This window comes from Quercus lobata, unplaced genomic scaffold (assembly GCF_001633185.2).
Source record: "Quercus lobata isolate SW786 unplaced genomic scaffold, ValleyOak3.0 Primary Assembly Scq3eQI_181, whole genome shotgun sequence".
NCBI classification, from domain to species: Eukaryota; Viridiplantae; Streptophyta; class Magnoliopsida; order Fagales; family Fagaceae; genus Quercus; species Quercus lobata.
In genome coordinates this window covers 53,827-60,015 of record NW_022154764.1, presented here as the reverse complement: position 1 = coordinate 60,015, position 6,189 = coordinate 53,827, and positions in this window count along the sequence as shown.

Here is a 6,189-nt window from a genome sequence, read left to right as displayed (position 1 = left end):
ACATCAACATTGGTGACAGCTAGTTGTAATCCTTATATCCGAAAATTGAATACTTGTCAATATCAGCAAAATTATAACCTTTTTCAAAAGGAAAAATAAACTGGTTTAAGTCTTGAAGTTGTACAAAAATCTTAAAGCACAAGTAAGGGTGATAGATCATTTCTAGAGCCTAGCGGCTTTGTCTAGTTCTCTAAAAGAATGGATGGCTACAAATACAACTGAGTGATAGCAACCAAGTTCAAAGCTCAAAGTCTCTTGGAATGGAAGGATGTAATTTTTTTTTTTTTTTGGTTAGGATTAGACAGGCGAGGATGAATCATGAAAGAGCAATTAACATAGTTGGGTGAGTTTGTTACTGACTTTTCAGAATCTTAACAAGAAAATTAAATGTACATGACAAGTCGTTATAAAATAAAATGAAAGGAAAAAATTGACTGAAGAGCAGAAATCCTTTATTGTTTTTATTTTCTTTAATTAGGTTGTTTACTGTTTTTTTCTTTGGTTTTCATTTTCATTGGTTGTTATGGTGGGTGCGAAATTGTACAACTTTGAACAAATTCATGTTATGATCTGTCTGATCCAAAAAAAAAGAATAGATTCTTAGAGTTCACACTCAAGATGAAGGTTTAGCAGTATCAATTAGCATCTCTTTTTTGCGAAAAGGAAAAGCTGATGTCTATTACTTAACGGAACAAAAGTGTATTTGATGGTTTTATTGAGGTAGCATGTGGAAACATCATAGAAAGCTATATGACAAAAAATTCAAAAGGTTGCTAGGAATTATATGGGTACTTTTCTTCATTATCTTTATCTTTTATAATGATCAATATTCTGTTTGATCATATTCGCTTAGTGAATTAGAGACTATGACCTCATCTCTTACGCCTTAATCAAATTAATCTTCTTCTTCTTTTAAGAATCAACAAAATTAATCCATTTGAGTTCTAAGTCTCAAATTTATGACTTACTGATATGCTTTTAAATGCTTCAATATTAATTATACAACTAATAAATTCAACTATTAAGAAATTAGTTAGAAAACTTAAAATGTACACAAAAAAAAAAACATGATTCACAATGTATAGAACCTCTCTCTCTCTCAAGATTTTATTATTCCTATCCTCACAAGTGATCCATCGTTATCTATATAGCAAAAAAATGAAAAGATCCATCATTATCTGTGTCCCTTCCCCTATATGGATTTTTAGGCTCATTAAAAAGGGGAAGTAGCTCAAGTTCAAATACCTTTGGTTTGCTATAAACTAATCTTCAAGTAACCCAAGGTCATTTGAACGGAAATTTCAGGGAAACTTAAGAGAGAATTAAGAAATAAACATTGATTGATTACTATGATTCAAGCAAAGCACTGCTTGTACCTTACTTAATATAAACACAACAAACCCACAAATTGGTAAAGCTTGTTTCTTTTTTTTCTTTTTTCTTTTTTCCTCCTTGTGAGTCACTAGACTCACTACTTATTCAATTGTCCCGAAAATTCAAGCAATTATTCGAAGCTGATAACAAAGTCCTTTTCCAATACCAAACTATAACAGAAATGAAAGGAACGAGAATTGAACAACTCAACCACTTTCATCTTGTCAAAAAAAAACTACTTTCATCTTGTCCCGTTTGGCCACGTTAGCTTGGACCTTAATTAAAAACAATAATAAAAAATAAAAAAAAGTAAATCACACTTCTAAAAGTCAGCGACAATAAGCTATGCCCGGTCACATCTGATATATTGTGTACGAGTTCCCTCTGAAAAAAAATCCGTATCAAATGTTAGGTTCTAGTTGGTACGTGTATTTAAATAATAATTTTTTATTTTTTAAAAAATAAGTATAAATAAAAAAATATATAAAAATATATATAAAGTATAATGTTATTAAAAAACTAAAAATATATATATAAATACATGTACCAAACAGACGCAGCCACTAAAAAATCTAACGAGCAAAGTTGAAAGGCCCAAAGGTCCATATCCAAGTACTTCTAGTTCACCAGGATTTTGATTTTGAGTTAAAACGGCGAAACCAGTGTGTACAGTACAAGTACAACCAAACGTATTGTCAACTTTCTCTATGCACTGGCGGCTCCACGTTTGGGTCAGGTAGTCACAGAACCACCCTGAAAAAAAAAAAATTATTATATATAAAATTTAAAATTTTTATATTTTTTTACTTTATAAAAAATGTGTGACCATCCTAAATTTTTTTAAGCCCAATATAATTAAATTTTGGACAAAATTTAGCAACAAATTTGGTTATAAATTAAAGCTAACAACTCCACTCAATATTTTTTTTTTTTGTTGGATATAAATTTTAACAATTCCACAATTCGATTGCATTTTTTTCTTATATCCTCTATACTTGCAAAACTTCAAGAAAGTTAAAAATCAATAGCTTATGCCATCAATCAAATGTTTAATTTTCTAGTTTTTGAAGTCTAAAATTATACGCAAAAAATAAGTTTTCGAATCAAATAGTAAATAACATCCGATTGACATGAAACTTGGGATGTGTTTTAAGAACATAAAAAACATACAATTCAACGGTTAAATTTTCAAAATATGTAGTCATGTTAATTTGTTTAGTGAAAGTTGTAGTCTTAGGCTACAACTAAGTTTGTAGTCAAACTTTAGTCCTTTTAACAATATATTGGGCTTTTACAAACAAAAAGAAAAATTTTATTTAACTAAAATTTTGAAAGGAATATAGCTTGCCACATTGATAATGAGATATAACTATCTTCTTTATTAAATATTCTTTAATGACCACCCTAGAAAACATTCCTGGAGCCGCCACTATCTTGATGGCCTCAATTGTATTGAAAAATTGTAGAATGAATAAAAGTTCTTAAACTTTTTGCGAAAACTCTTATTTATATAATCTATTTTGATTGGATTCAAGTCATTTCCATTATTGATATTATTTTTATTATACATTAATTATGATTGACCATATCAAAATTATATATTAAAAAAAAATGTTGTATCTCTTGAACTTTTTATAGTGAGGAAAAAAAATGATAACTGCTAACAATTGGCGATGTTAGAAATAGTTATAGTTATATCCAAAAAAAAAAATGTTAAATTTCAATTAAGTCCATTTTGCTTTCAGTGGTCTTTTTTTTGTTCAATTTAATTCTTCAAGTTGTTAACTTTTTTTTTTTTTTAGGGAATTCACTCTGTTAAATTAAAATGAGTCAATTCAGTCTTTTCATTCAAATTCGGATATTATTTGCCGTTAAGTAATGTAAGGACAAGATTCGTAACGACCCGTAACAGTGTTGGGTTTGAAAGGCTAGGCCTCAGTTACCAGACGGTGGGTTTTTCATTGTGTTCGTGCATGATTAAGTTATTTTCGCCCTAGGAGTCTTTCTCCTGGAGGCGGGCTGGGAGGCTCTAGTTTTTTGCCATTTTTCCCAACCCCCTTTTTGTGCACTAACTTTTACATTATATAGTCCTTCTTAGTTGATCCTAACCCTCCACTTGTTGGTCAGGCAGGTGCTTACTTCTGTACCTGTCCCATCAGCTGTCCCCTTTTACTTTCTATTAGTTGCGAGGATCGAAGTTACAACGTCCAAGCGTCTTTTCTCATTAACATGATCAGGACGTTGGCCGGTGCATTTAATGCGGAGGGGACGTATTTTCCCTGAACCTATTTTGCACCGTACCTCCATGTGAGCCCTATTCCACTCACATCCCCTTCAGGGGACTATTTGGGGATGACCTTCACTAAAACGTTGCTCTTCTCATCAAAGTCTTGGAGTGCCGAGGATAGGGTCATCCTTAGCTGTTCCCCTTAACCCCTTGGCCTTTGATCACTCGTCCTCGGCACACTACCTCCTCGGCACGGGCCTTGAGCCCGGATAGAGCGTGGGCCGAATCATAAGCTCCCCGGCCCTACAATAGCCCCTCAAAATCCTACTATCCGACTTCTCAGACGGATAGGAGGGTTTTGATGACATCATATATCTACCAATATCTGTCCATCCTTGTCACCTATCGGTTCCCGAGACTTTTTATCTGCCCTAGGTACGTTCCTAGAGCCCTTGGAAGGCGAAACGTGGCCTCATTAAATACGGGCGGCTTTGTATTTCCCACATTCTACGGCATGATGAAGATTGAATGGTCGTGATCCCTTGGTCTTTATGGGCGGGAAAATTTGTGCAGTTACCCTAGAAAGTATAAGAGATTTTTTGGAACGGATCTGTCTCTTCAGTTTTGCACTTAAGAGTTCTAGCGCGTATATCCTGGGTTCATCTGAATTTTCGTCCAAATTCAAGTCTATCTCCAGCACAAAAAGCCTATCCGAAGCGCATTTCCTCTTTTATGTAAGTTCCCTACCTCCATTAACTCGTGCTTTTTCTTTTCTGGGTTTGTTTTTCGTTGTTTCCCTTTCTTCTCCCGTCACGGGTTGGGTTTTTTTAGAAAATCATAGAGATGGCTAAATTGAGACTGAGGAAATTAGTAGATACTGAAGAGGCGATGAATAAGTTCATCGTCAATTATAGGATTCCTCCCAACGTAAGTCTGAGGCATTGTAAGATAGGGGAATGGCATTATAAGAGGGAAACGGGCGCGGTAATAATTCCCGTCCTCGCCTTTGTAGAGGGGGGTATGAGAATCCCTACGGGGCCGGTAATGAGGGGTTACCTCAGGCACTTCCGATTAGCCCCCACCCAATGCGCCGGCAACGTTTTTAGGATTCTGGGTTGCGTGGACGCTTTAAACAAGAAGATGGGGTTAAGACTGACCCACCATGATGTGAACTGGTGCTATAATCTCCAAAAGTTGAAGGGGAAAACCTTTTACATGAAGTCAAGGGACGAAAGGGTTCGATTAATCCAATGCCTCCCTGACTCCAACAAGGGATTAAACAAGAATTTCCTTATCATCTCTGGTGAATGGCACGATGGCGATCCGTGCCCCGTAGTAGAAGGAGAACCAGTTGGGATACTGGGAATGGAAGGACGATGAGCCTTCACGCCATTCTAATCTGATGTTGTTCGGTAACTAACCATGCATGCGTGTTTTTCTTTTTGTAGATCTACATGCCTACCAACGGCATTTTCACTTAGTCAACCGGGCGGATTTGGAGACCGTCTTACAAGCGGTAGTTTTTGTAAATGACGGAGATGGTCAAATCCGAGTAGCTCACAAAATACTAGGGTACCTTCCTGTTCAGAAGTCATTTGCGGACGCAAGGCACGTGATCAGCGCCAGCCGTCCTTGGCTTCCAAAAATTACCGTGGTCGAAACAGGATTTTCAATCTCCTAGGAACCATCTGTCCCCGAGAACAACCCACCGGTGGGCCCCTCCTCGTCTCATCAAGTAGCAGAGGACGAAGGCGAGCTAGACCGGCCCGAGGAAGGTTTTGGGATATTTGACCAAGCCCACCAATCCGAGGATCCTCCTAATGATATAGGGAACGCCACAACCCCATGCTCCTTCCCCACCACCTCAGCCCCAGATTGTCCAGACTAGGTCATTTTCCACCAAGTCACAGCCACAATCCCCTCGCCCCAAACTTCCTGCTTCCTCCCAACCAGCTCTGCCTCCTCGGCCGGAAGGCATTGATTCAAAGAGAAAGAGGAGCCCCAAGGGCAAGGAAACCATGGACAGGGGAAAATCCCTACCTTTTAAGGAGAAGGAGGAGGCTCCGCGCACAAAACAACTAAAGATTGGACACCACAGCAAGGGTAAAGAAACTGAAGTCCAATCCTTTCAAGCAAGGGAAAGGGGATCGAGGCCCAGTCCTCGCCAAGCGCCTGGCTTCCTGCCCCAATGCTTCACGGGGGTCCGTTACTGGAAACTGCATCCATGAAGGACCTTGAAGATGGCGAGGGTGGCTACGTGGCAGATGCACTAGGGAGAACCATGCTACTTCCTACTGACATGGATGGTCTGAGGAAAATGAGGATGCAGGAGGTCTTCCTCAGTACTAAGAGGTACTTGGGCATGGTAAGGTTTCTTAAAACCTAAAACTTTATTAATTCTCGCTCCTAGTTTGTCATTAACTATGCGTTTATCTCCCCTGCCAAGCTCTCCAGGCCACCTATAGGATGGAGGAAGAGGTGAACAATAAGAGTAAGGCAGCCGAGAATGAACGCACCAAGCGCATAACGGCCTCGAAGACTCTCCAAGCCTCTGAGGATGAACTCACCAAGGCCAAGGCTAACCTAAT